Here is a 13,938-nt window from a genome sequence, read left to right as displayed (position 1 = left end):
TGGTTTAAATATTCCTGTCTCCAATAACCATCTGCGAGTACTGCTTCAGCTTTCCAACCCAATACGATTTCAAGCATACACAACGAGATTTATACCAAAAGAAGGCACATAAGACAAGGTAAATTAAAATATTTTAGAATAAAATCAGATAATTTTTTTTCAGATCATACTTAGTGAGAAATGGAAGGGATTTTAGCCTATCGCTAGAATGGTGAGGATTCCAACTCCATATATCCTACACACCCTCACCTAGCAGACTCAGCATAATACTTGCAAAAGCAGCATACCCTTCAAAACCGAACCGTGGGAACTAAATTTGGTGGTCCATCCATATATATATATATATCGCGTGCATGGAAGCGCGCAAACTCCAACCTTTATGGACATCTGTATTCTCACGCAATACCCTCACAGGAACGAGCCATGCACAAAAATAATAATATAATAATAACTACAAAGATAACAATGGCATTTTTTTTATTCGTATCGATGACTGCCGATAGCATAAAAATTTGAATTCGAAAACTGCCATCGTCTTAAAATGAACAGTTACTTAAATTCCTAGTACCAGCACGTGTATCGGTAATCATATTATTAATCTTGCAGATGAGCTCATAGACATGAGTTTCCATTCAAATCTGCAGAACTCCAACAAATGTACAATAAGGATGTAACTAATACACTTTACAACTAAGAACGTCAAACCTGAAGTTAATTCAAAAGTTGATAGTTTAATCCCGTCAGAGATGCTTTTGAAACTTTCACCTGACACAAGGACAATAAAAATAAATAAATAAATAAAAATAAAACATAAGTAATTATAATACTGTAGAAGATAAATATTTGATGTCAATCAAACAAGTACCATAAATTTCAGGCAGGTGCTAGGTCTAACACGAGCAAAACAAAAACCTTCAACACGAGATAGAACAGCATTTAGTTTTATTGCTCACCAAGTTATTACCAGTGTTCAGTGACCCATGGAACCCAGAGCAGAGCATCATTTGTGGAGGATACCTTTCTTTGGCAGTTTAGGTTTCTTCAGAGCCTGAGTCTAAAGATCACAATATAAAACTAAAAGTGAGAATAGACATAACGAAACACGAGACTGAACAGAAAGGAGTTATTTGGGTGGAAGGATGAAAATCGACCTTCTGCTTTTCCAAAGCGCCTCATAATCTATCCTGTCCTTCCAAGTGCTCTTCAGCAACTTGATTGGACGATTTCCCACATATTGCCCTGCAATATTTTATGGATAAAACTTTGTTGATAAAGTCTGCATGGACGTATACATATCTTATGACATTTTAACTGCAACAACAATGATATACAGACCATTCATTTCCTTCAACGCTGCTGCAAGGTCAGAAGCATTTGCAAAACTCACAAATCCATAACCTTCAGTTTTGCCAGTCCACTTGTCCCTCACCACCTGGAGAAAGAAAGATAAAATTATATCTAGCCATAAACATCCAAAATTCTTCAGTTAACAAGAAGGAAAGATCATCTTAGCTCATTGATATTTCTGGCACCCACTTCAGGTCAACTCTAAACTCAGTTGTGATTTCTGGAATTTCAGATATAAGGAACTAATCATTTAAAACAATAAAAGAAATTAGTATATAAATCAATCACCATATATTAGACCCCAAGCCACTAATTAGCTATGAGGAAGACACGATGCTACAGTTAAATACAAGGAAATATTGATTCTCTCAGAATTCATAAAGCTTTCCAGGATGCTGCCAAAGATCAGATTGATCACTGATTAGAACAAGTAAATTATGATATTACTGAATTGGGACGAACAGATTTCAACATTAAACAGGCAATCAAAACTGCATAGAAAGAGAAAATAATAAATATTGATAATTTCAAGCAATGCTAAGTTACTCACTCTTGCCATGTTGAATGACGGAAATCTTGAAAATGCTTTTGTAAGAACATCATCATTGACTTCATTGCCCAGATTTCCACAAAATAAACGAAAATCATCTGCACAAAAGACCAAAAACAGAAAAACTAAATGAGGATGACTGCAAACTAAATGGGTGTTTTGCACTACTATTTTCTGAGTTTATGACCATAATAATTGAAGGCAGACTAAAATTTAAATATCAACAGCAAAAAAGGACTGGAGTTGAGTGATTACCCAAACAAAAGAGTAGCTGAGGAGAAAAATATGCACAAATCAAATCGTTCTACAGAGAGTACAAGGACACAGATGTATGCGTGAAAGAAATGCATGGCACATACATGTGTCTGTGTGTAGTCATAAGCCCATCTACACTGATAGAGCAACCCATTTCTTCCATAACTTATAGTCATAGCGCATGATTGAATTTATGTCAAGTTGAATTTCCAATACAAATGGAAAATTTGTAATGTCTTTAGTGACTCCAAATTCCTATAACAGGCATACAATCTGTCGTGACATTGTCATATATAAGCTTTTTCTAAATTATAAAATTTCCAATAACATGCAACCTAATTTGATATTTTATCAGCAACACGATTGACACCTTACATATTTCCTTTTTTTTTCTTTAATTTGATACTATAAAACAAAATTGTTTATAAGCAAAGGCACCATGTCACAGATGTCATAGCTAAAGTTGCTCTATTCTGACCTAGGTGTCACAGATTGGGAACAAGAAAACAGCATCTGCATGCAGAGGGAGGAATGTGTACGTCCGACCCTCCCTAGAGCCCACAAGTGATGAGCTTCATGCATTGGCCTTCCCTTTTTTTTATCATGTTCCCTTTAGTCTAATAGTCTATATACATTTATGCACACACAGAGAGAGAGAGATACAGATATAGATATAGAACTGTATTTCAGAGAATTGCCAAGGTTTTTGGAAGTTGAGACACACTCATAGAACACAGATTGGGAAGCTATGCCCAACATCTAGGTAATACCGATTCCTACAGTGCAAGCCCCCAAATCTTTCCACAAATATCTATGGAATGCCCAAACTATAAATCAATAAAATATTTATTTGCTATTAACAATTATATGCCTCAACCAGCATTGCATTAGATTTGACAGCTCGAACTTCCTTCATCCTTGCCACACTCTAGAATAATTCTTCTTGCCATTATCCATGAATTTCTATCTAAATTAATGTTAATACAGAATTCTCACCTAATCATTAGGAGGTGTTTCTCCAATCATGATCTCAATATCTTCCATAAGGTTTTGACCATCTTTATCCTCCAAGTATCCAATGTAATCCCGATGACTGGTCCATCATGCTATTTCAGGCTTGCTACAGAGAATCATATAGTCTTGCATGTTTTGCTACATTAACTGTTCTACTATTTGAAATCTATATTGTACTCCATTGCACTACATGTTTTGGTGGTATTGCTCCAGAAAACCTCCACCTTCTAACACTGCCTTGTCTATACATCTTTTATTAAAAAACCATTTCAGCTACTCTTTTGAATGACCCCATCTCAAAGGATTCCGCATGGAGTCCTGAAAATATTTGCTATCCTAAGCATTTTGCCCCTTAAATGTTTGGGTTCTTCAACTGACAAAAAACATATTCCGCTCTTTTATTCTTTGCACACACAATAACTCAAAAATGAAAACCCAAAATTGCCTCACAGGAGGATGATTGCTGGCAGTCAGCAACATGTAAAACAGCTATAGGAATGGAAAATTTGAAAAAAAACCACATAGATGAAGCTGCAATCAAGATGCAATATCATTTATAAAATCATAAAGAAGCTCTCTCTCTCTCTCTCTCTCTCTCTCTATATATATATATATATATGGCATCATACTTCGACATATGGTAACTCCCCTTTCTCCTCTTTTCCATGCTAAGAAGTTGCCAGAAACTGCCAACTCAAAAAAAAAAAAGAAAAAAAGAAAAAAAAAACTCTTTCCATGCTAAGAAGTTGCCAGAAACTGCCAACTCAAAAAAAAAGAAAAAAAAAAAAGAGGGTGGAGGGATGAGAACTAAAGATCTAAAAAAATGGAAGGCAATTTTAAAAGAAATGATCGTTCAGACAAAAGATCACCGGAGACTTCTTAACCATGAAGACCGCATCTAAAAGCATCAAACAAAATTACTTCTGTACTAGAGTAAGATGAGAGAATGGGGTGATCATGAGAAGATGTTATACAACCATCACATGATGCTAAGAATCAAAAAAGTATCTTAAGACAATTCAGAGGTGCCAGTTAGGAAATGTGTCATAAGGTATATCAGGCATAAAACACCACCTCCTCAACGCTGCACATGGACACTGGAAATGGGGACTAGATGGCAATTTGAACATAACAGATGGGCCAAAATAAAGAAAAGAAATGGGGAATGAAGGCAGGAGGACACTACGCAAAGAGCTGAGTATGAAATATTCCTCAAGGTTCTTTAGAATATCTCCCGTACTTCCAGGAATAGTTAGGATATCTATTCCCATAGTATAAAAGAAGGAAAAGCTACGCAGATCATGAGATAAAGTTAGATACTTAGATGATTGTCAGATTGCAGCAATACTCAAGATAAACTTCGGCATAATTTAAAGATGCATATCAGCTGGAGAAAAATGGAAAAAAGAAAAGATTACTAGCTTATCAATATGAAAGATATCTACATGGGTGATGGGAGTGCGGAACTTTTACGTGCACTTTTTGTGATGTGTATCCAATAACTTTTAGGTGCAACACCAACAAATAAAAGGTATCACAACTTCAATAGTTTTGTTATTTTCAACAAAAGCTCACACAAATTCATGCAGATATGGCCCAGCTTATGCAAAAAAATGGTTTTTGTTGGGGGGGAGAAAGAGAGATGGGGAGACAGGGAGGGGAAACGCAGCTAGAGCTTCGATATGTACAAGAAATTGATGTCATAGACCAACTTGTGGGTGTTTGAGAAGTGAATCGAGGACTCTTATGAAACAACATGACTTCATATAAAAATGGATAGGATGAAATAGCATGCACGTATCATAATGGAAAGTTCTGATATACAGTAACATTATATAATATTTCATATAATCATGAAACCATACAACAGCACCCACATGGTTCACAACATTTTCTTTACATAAACACAGTTTTTTTTGGATAAAATAGTTCCTAGCAGTTCTGACACTCCTTAATTGTACCCAAAATCTACAGAGTAAACAACCACATCATTTAACTAAAATAACGCTTAAGAGTTAAGACTAAGCCAAGTGGTAACAAATAATATTTAGTTATTTACAATAGAATTACTAGGCCCACCTAAAAACCTCTGCAGAAATTTGAGCCAATTCATGTGGCTTATATGCATCACATCTTATAGTTGCTGTATTTATGGCCTATGTCATCAGATCCCGGCATGACCTTTGACAAAACCCATAGAAGTAGCTTCTTTTTCAGGAGCAGAATAAAAAGCATCATGAAAGGATAGATCAAAGAATAAACTTACACAAATGCAGGGATGCACAAAACAGGAGCAAGAGGCAAGGATAGATATATTATTCCACATGACCAAGACAGTTACAAGAGACCAGACTAGCGATCAAAGAATAAACCTGATCACCCAGTCACTGCCAAAACCAAGATGTGTTTAACTATAAATAAACAAGAAGCCGAGTAACTTGGCTAGAGTTCATACTTTCAGGCCAATCTGCTAATGTTGGATCCTCCCAGGTCTGTCCAGCTGCTTTACGCGGTACCGCTTTCTTTTTTGTTTCTGCTTTATGCTCAATTTCACTGCTAGCAATAGCAGCTTTTACACTTGCCAGAGCTTGTGGTGTAATTGTTTGAGCATCCTTTTGGAACAATTGCTGTGCCTATTCATAAATTAAACCAGAAAGCCATGTGAGAACACTTTCAGTACAATAACAGAAAAAATCATGAATGTGACAGCATAAATAGATCCATCAAAGTAACAGCAACAGCATAAGATAAAATACATAACCATTTCCACTGATATACTCATTCTTTAATCTTAAGGGATCATAAGGCCATCAAAGTCAATGTCAAAAACGAAAAGGCCACATTTTTCTAGCTGACATCCTCCAATTTGTTGGCAACCAAATACATCCAAGGTAACACATTTTTTGAAAGGCCGGAAAAGAAAAAAGAAAAGGACATATATAAGATGATTTCACCTATTTATCAAAAACTTCGAGCTCTTGATCAACCATGAAGCAAAAACTAGACAAGCGAATCCAACCTCCAATGCAAGAACAATTCAAATGGTTAATGAAAATAAATACAGACTACATGATTATACAATTCAAGAAACATAATATTCAACATAGCATCTGCAAACCTCAGATTGCATGTTAAGCTGCTCCAGATTTCTACAAGACCACGATAAAATTTTGTAACCATAGGCAGCAAATTAGAAAAAGCTATGGTGAATTTATGATGCAAAGGTAAAGTCTGGCAGTGAACAAATTTTACATGACTTTCTATGGCATCCACATGTACATTTATCTCTTCTCAAACACAAAAGTAAATTCTACTTTAGCATAAACTTACATAATCTTGTAAAGTAACAGGACCCTTAATGTTGCCAAGAAGAGAAAACTCCTCTATATCTGGAATCAACTGTATAAATAATACAACCCGCTGAAATTACACAACACTGTATAACTGACTAGCAAGCTAAAATTGACCAAACTATCTAAGTAGATACCAACATGATTGGACTAATAAACAAAAGCTATAAAATCAAATTAATATAAAATAGCCTCACCAAAGAGGACTTCTCAATTCTTCCTTGTACATATCGTCATTCCCTCATGTAGTATGACCTGGTATTGACCCTATTCAGGATTTCAGTTCCAAAATTGAAGCTGAACTCATCTAAGGGTGGTTTTTTTATACATTGTTATGATAATTAAGTCCTTGGTGACAAACCAATTTTCTCAAAGATGTTAATGATGGATGTCAAGGACCATTAGACATTAGATTCTCTCTTCTTATGCATTATTTTACCCATTTTATAGGATAACGATTTGGAATGTTGCAATTCCATTGTTGCAACCTTACTGGGCTGAATCTCTAAACCTCGCAACAACATGTATCCCTGTCTCAAAAAGGTAGGTTGGCTATAATGAAGGAATAATTTTAGAGCTAGCTAGATGAATGAGAGAGAGAGAGAGGGAGGGAGAGATTTTATACCATTCTTGATGTATGTTTGTCTCTTCTTTTCTCTTGTTCTAGTGTTTACTGCAACCAGCTGCTCTTCTCTCTCCTCACACACACAAAAGCATGCGCATGCACATTCTCTCATTCTTCTATGTCTACAATTATCAGACTGGCAGTTCTTCCCTTATATTCTACATCACTAATCTACCCACAAACCCCTTACAAGACATGACATGTGAAGCACATATACTTCAGGATAGCTGTGTCAGTATCCAATTAATATCAGACACTAACAAACCTCTGTTATAACCTGATTCAAGCTGAATACTTTGCACAGCAAACAATGATTTAAATTATTAATATAAAAAAAAAAAAAAAAACCAATTGGCACAATGTGGATACAGCCCACACATCTTAAACTTATAGGAGCTTTTAGATTACTGTGGAAGCAAGCAGGCTCAACAGTCCATTAAGGCAAAATACCCTCAAGTGTACCCTAAATAAAAGTAAAGAGAGTCAGATGATGTAAAATACACTGCACCATAAAAGGATTGGTACACCCTACTGACTTGAATCTTTTGATTCTTTAATCCATCCTAAAAATCAGAAAGTGTTTTTAATGCTCACTATTTGACTCCATAATTTTGTTTAGTCAAACTTAATAGGTTACATTGTAATGTTAGTCTACCTGTTTAGCTTCTTTACCAGTTTATGTTATTGTGCCTATAAACTGAGGAGTGGATAATTCTTGACCATGAAACAATAAAAAACACTCATCTAGTGAGTGTTTATTCCAACTATTTAGCATTGACATCATGTCCTTATTCATCAATCATTCATCTAACGGCCATCTCTGATGTTACAATGGTGTCAGCTTAGGACATTCACTCTTCTTCAAGACCCTTTAATGCAAATTCAAGCCCCTTCTTTACAATTTCTGATCATATATTCATTGTACATACCCATACCACCTTAATCAATCACCATGTGTATCTCTTAGCTGTCTATTTTGATAGATCCAGGATTCATCTCGGTATTCTAGTTTGTCCGACATCAAACTTATCTGCTTAGATCATGTTCACCATTCTAAACCATACAACATTATCTTCTGATCACAGAACACCTTACAAGCAGGTATCCACGTTGTCAGAGCCGCTCTATTCTATTAGACAAACCATTAATCTATTTCCCCGTTCCTTTGTAATACATTGATAGAACCAGCCAATCACCCTATGTATCTCTTTGCTGTCTATTTTCATGGGTTTAACATTCACTTCAATATCTGTTAAAATTGCAGTCCATAATCTTATTTTATTTTTGTTTTCTGTGACTTCCTTTAAGATTCCTCTTCACTATTCCAGTAAGCATTTTTCTTCTCTTCCTTCCATCAATCAGCTTTATGTCATCGACGGATGGCACACACCAGGATCCATCTTTCTGAATCCTAGCAATAAATTCACCTACGACTGGGAAAAAAAAACACCCAGTCCCCCCGCACAGCCACCGTCCAGTTTTGTAGGAAACGTGGTAAACACCCAAGAACACCACAATTTTCTTCAAATTATTATGTGTTAACAAAGAAAATCTCTCTCTCTCTCTCTGTGCCTCCTCTTCTATTTAAGCATCAGAAACAATCAAAAAATAACTTCCTCTTCTTCTATTCAAACAGGTTTTGTAACACATGAAGTAGCAATCAAGGACAAACGTCATCCGCAATTAGAATAAACCGATAAAATCAGTCATCGTAACTGGTTCCGTAAAAAGATCATCCGCACATCATAATTACTAAACAGATACCCTAAAACCCTCTTCCCAGACCGTTTGCCAACACATCATTGGATTCATCAAATCTTGAAAAATAAAGAATTAAAGATCAAGAAATCCTCAACAAAAAGAGAAGGGGGAGGAGAGCCATGCCTGCTGGTATTGGGGAAAGGTATACACGGCGGGGCAGACCGGAGCAACGAGCGCCGGTGGCACCGCTGGAAGGCTGACGACCGGAGCGTACTGCTGATCGGCGGGCTGCTGGACCGTCCCGTGGGCGTTCTGGAGATGGAACGGTACGGGGAAGTACGATATGGGGATGGGATCGAATTCGAGGGAAGAAAAGAGAGATTTGATCTAGGGCTTCTTGATCGACGCGATCAAAGAAGGAGACAGCCTCGGCTTTTGGAAGGGATTTCCGGTGAGGATTGTTTTGAAAAGGGGGTGAGGAATTTTAAAGGAAAGAGAAAAGAGGGCGTTCCAGAACCGTCCGAAACATGTGGCATGCCTCGGCGGGGAGAGGAATTTTTAAAGGAAAAGAACGAGCAGGTTTTCCAGAACCGTCGGGAACACGTGGCATTTCTCGGCGCCTCGAGTGCGGAGAGTAACTGGACGCGGGAGTGGGCCCCGTACGCGAATCTCTATCCGTTGCTTCATTGGCGAGGTAGACCAGTCTGTCTGGGTTTGTGCAGCCACAATTCTCCAAAGGGTACCTCCCAAGGGGATTTCATGCATCATCCTACCAATAGAAAAAATGTCGTGGTAATTGAATTTTTTTCTCAAATAAAAAAAATATATAGTATTATATTAAAAACCAAATATAAATATTTAACTAATTAATTTGAAAAAAAATTGAATTACTTGGAGGACCAAACGAACCACTGGCAAAATAAGTCAATCATTTGATTTTGTTCTCCAAAAATTATATCCTAAACAAAGAAAAGATATGCCGGGTTAAACATGATCTTTTTTGGAAAATAGAGAGACAAAAATATTTTACAAGGCTTAGAAATTTGGATTACAGCATGATCTTTGTTGCCGGCACGCTTTCGCTGATAGGTGATGATTAGATTAATCAGAATATTTAAAATATCTATTGTACAATAGAATGAAATTGATGGATCTTTAACTTGTGCAATCAAAATATAATTTCAATGACCGGAAAAATTATCAGTTGGAGAAGAGGTGCTTTGCGGCTTTGAAGATTTATTTGTGCAAGGGTTGATTGTGTCAAATATAAATTCACTTGGCAGGTGGGTAGTCGTTAAGTAATAAGCCTTTAGCATCCATGGATCACCAATATCCCTATAAACCAAAGTCCCCCATTCCTATGAATCGTAATTCATGTTTGGATGGCTGGCAAATTGCTGATTTCATTGCCTGTGATGGCACACGGAACTACGAATTATTGCGTCGATTATTTTCTATGGACATTGTTGCAAATATCATGGCTATCGTGTTTCCGAGGAATCAATGCGATGACAAACCCGTTTAGAATACTTCTGGAACTACAAAACTAAAATCCAAAGATGTTCACATGGCCCTCCAAAAGGAATTGGAAGTTGAAAATGATATTAATGTCAACTAGTTGCGGGAATTAACTCTTGCTCCCAGAGTTAAATTTTTATGGTTGGAATTTCCTGGGGCTGCCTGCTGTGTAAGGAATTATTACTTCAGTCTGGACTCTAGAGGCCTTATTCAATACCAAGATGCCACCTGTGATATTTGTCATGCTGCTGTTAGCATGCTCTTTTGCGTGGCCGTCATGCTGCAAAAGGTGTGGATTGAGCTAATGAAATATTGCCCAGCCATTCCTCTATTTTCTTCAGCCTAATCCCTTATTGGAAGTCACTTGTTATACCAGTTCAATCAGTTTCTCATTTGTTATACCATGTGGGCTACATGGAACTCAAGAGACCGGTGCTTGCTTCAAAGCAAACAAAATAATTCTATCACCATTTATCATCTCTGTGATGGACTTGCTAATGAAAATTTCAGCACTGTGAAAAATTTATGAATTTTGCTACAGTATTTTTTTATAATATTTTTATTATAAAAAACTATTTAAAATATTATACATTATTTTTAATAAAATTTATTTTTTTTAAAATAATATTTTTTTTCCTTTCTTTGACACGACTTCACCACACCCAATGCCTCCACCTCTCCGACCCCCGACGCCACCCGCGACTCTTTCATGTTTCACACCCTCTGCGCCTCCTGTGTCTTCTCCGCTCTTCTGCATGCGCTCCCCCACAACCCGTGCCTCCTTCGCATCACCAACACCCCTCCCCCCCAACCCCCTCGATGGTTGCTCTCGGTTCCATGTGTGCCCCCTCTATTGTCCACCACCACTCTACGACCCCCAACCCTTTTTCCCCTATTCTCAATGGCCGTGGCTGCTTTGGGCCACCCCCCCCCTCTTGACAACAAAACCCCACCCCATCCTAGTGACCACGGCTGCTCCATGCACACCTCCGATCCTACGCACCCCTTGCCCTAGTGACTTCTCCGGACCACCACAACCAACCACTCTTCCCTCCTGCGCAGCCGCAGCCTACGGCTTCTTCGCACCATCGCACCCTCCCATCCCCAGGCATCCTCCATATCTCGCGGCTTCTCTGCGCTATGCCCCCACCCTCACTCCTCCACAGTCTTGGCTTCTCCGTGCCACCGTTGTCGCCACCCTCCACTACCCTCGATTTGGATTTTCTCCATGTTGCCGCTATCGTCACCACCTCTCAATTCTTGATGCCCGTGGCTCCTCCATATTCAACCCCCCTTCCGATGGCCCATGGAGAAATAATAGATTATTTGAAAAAAATTAATTTAATTATAATATAAAATAATTTTAATTTTTAAAATATTTATCATACTATCTATGTGCATACATAACTATGCACATGCTCCGCTCATACCTGAATGGTCAATATTTAATGTAATGATCAAAAATAAATAAAAAATAAAAAACAAAAATATATTTTGAAGCTCAGTAATAAATTTTAAAATTTATTTGACACTAATGGCCTGCAAAACCGAGAAACCAGCAGCCCAGTAAGCTCATCTAATAATTACCCACGCCTTGTCCCGTCTGTTTCATGCTGAAATGGCGGGTGATGCGGCTGAATTCGCAGTTTAGCATCAGGTCTTAAGTTTTTTTTTTGGCAACAATATCAGCTCTAAGTTCGCTCATTGGGTTGGCTACTAATGCATTTTATTTGTATCTTCTTTGGTGTGTTCTCAGGCAAATGGCAGGTCTTCCAGGCATTTAATTAAGTTGGGATTGGTGCATATCAGGTTGGGAGGATCACCATTCACCAGTTGGGTTTGCTGATGAAGCAAGCGCCATCGCGGCATGGATACGGAGTCCAGCAGAGGAGCTTTCAAATCGTCGACACCAGTGGACCAGCAGATATCCTGTGGTTCTCCAGGCTCAGCCCAAACTGGCTCTTCAGCCTCACGGAGATGAACCTGCTTCTTTATTTATGCTTCTTGTCCTGCCGTCAAATTTTCTCCCGTTCCAGATGTCAAGACTGTGGTGTGAATACGCTGTTTTGAGTCTATTTCTGCTGTCGATGGCATCATTTTGGTTAGCTCAAGTAGGAGGATCTGTGAAGTCTATTCATTGTATATGTTAAACCATGTACTAGCCTTTTAGTCTCATTTTAACGCAGCTTTAGCTCCTAGACTTACCCACCCTCTAAAAAAAAAAGAAAAAAAAAAAAAGCTACTTGTTGGTAGATATGAGTGAGACCAACTTACTCTATGAGCTTGATTTATCCTTAAACTATTGAAAATAAATATTTCTAAATCAAGGTGGTTTTGTTTGTAGAAAAATAAAAAATAATCAAATGTAAACTTTTAATTCCATAATAGTGAAAAGTATGATACAAGATTGGTTTTCAAAACACATTTTTCTATGCATGAAAAATTATACCATTGAACAAATTGAAGTTCTTGACCCCCACCCCTCCAATAAAAAAGAAGAAGAAGAAATATTATGAATTTATTATCATTATTATTTCACTCTAAATATATCTTATCAATAGTGATTGAAATATAAACATACTGATCCACTATCAGGAAGGAGCATCATGCAATCCTTTTTTACAAGTGTTCTTACCCCAAAAAAATATAAAAACTTCTCTGCAAAGTTTTCAAATTTTAGATTCTAGCAACTGTTAGGATCCATCGAGTGATCCACTTGTGAGTCATAAATTAAAAGCCCTACACCAATGACCGCAAGATTAGGACTGGAATTGAATCCGAGCCGACCTAAAGCCCAATGAATAAGACTATGGGTTAGGTCCAAAAAATTTTGAACTAGATTTGGACTTAAAAATGAAACCAAAATATTCTTTGGACCAGGCTTGAGTATATTATAGGCCAATTTAGATTTGGTTTGAGCCCATCTAAACGATGTCCAAAACAAAGCCCGAATTTTGATGCGAAAAACTTAGGTTCTTATTTATGAACTACCTAGAAAATAGGAATGCTATTTCTAATTATGTTAATAATTTACTTTTTGATAACTATATTTCTGATGAACAGACGGTTGCTAACATGAACCTACAATATTTCATTAGAAAAATGTGAAGTGAATATAAAAGATTGAAAAATTAAGCTTCAATCAGGTTTGGACCAGCCCCATTTTTAGTCCAAATGAATAATTCGGGCTGACCCAATCATGTTCGGGTCGGATCTGGGTCTTAGCTTGGGTCGGTTTTGGGCTGGTTTTTCCAACAGATTTTGGGCCTAAGACCGGCCTAAAGCTGGAAAATAAACTTGAGCTGGGCTGGCTTACAACAGTGGCCCGGCCCAGATGACCCATTTCCACCCCTACGTAAAGATATAAGCTGCGGCCATGGGGTTTGTCGTAACGGCTACAAAGATCCGCAACTGGTTGCTTATATAGAGGGCAGCAGCGCTCTTCGCTTGCGGTCCATTGCCCGCTTATTTTTCCCTCCGTCTTCTTGGAGGTCGGTCGGCGAGCGAGCGTTTGGCTCCCAGGGCTTCTAGTGCTGCTCCTTTTTTTTCTCTCTTCTTGGCCTTCTTCTCTTTCATCT

The 13,938-nt window shown here is 37.7% G+C and overlaps 1 pseudogene; it reads right to left on the bottom strand.

Annotated features, from left to right (window-relative positions):
• Positions 1-536: 536 nt before the first annotated feature.
• Positions 537-12,221, bottom strand: LOC105033640 (uncharacterized; annotated as a pseudogene).
• Positions 12,222-13,938: the final 1,717 nt, after the last annotated feature.

This window comes from Elaeis guineensis, chromosome 4 (genome assembly GCF_000442705.2).
Source record: "Elaeis guineensis isolate ETL-2024a chromosome 4, EG11, whole genome shotgun sequence".
In the NCBI taxonomy this organism is placed as follows: domain Eukaryota; kingdom Viridiplantae; phylum Streptophyta; class Magnoliopsida; order Arecales; family Arecaceae; genus Elaeis; species Elaeis guineensis.
Note: the sequence above shows the minus strand (reverse complement) of the source record. Positions and strands in the feature narration are given on the sequence as shown.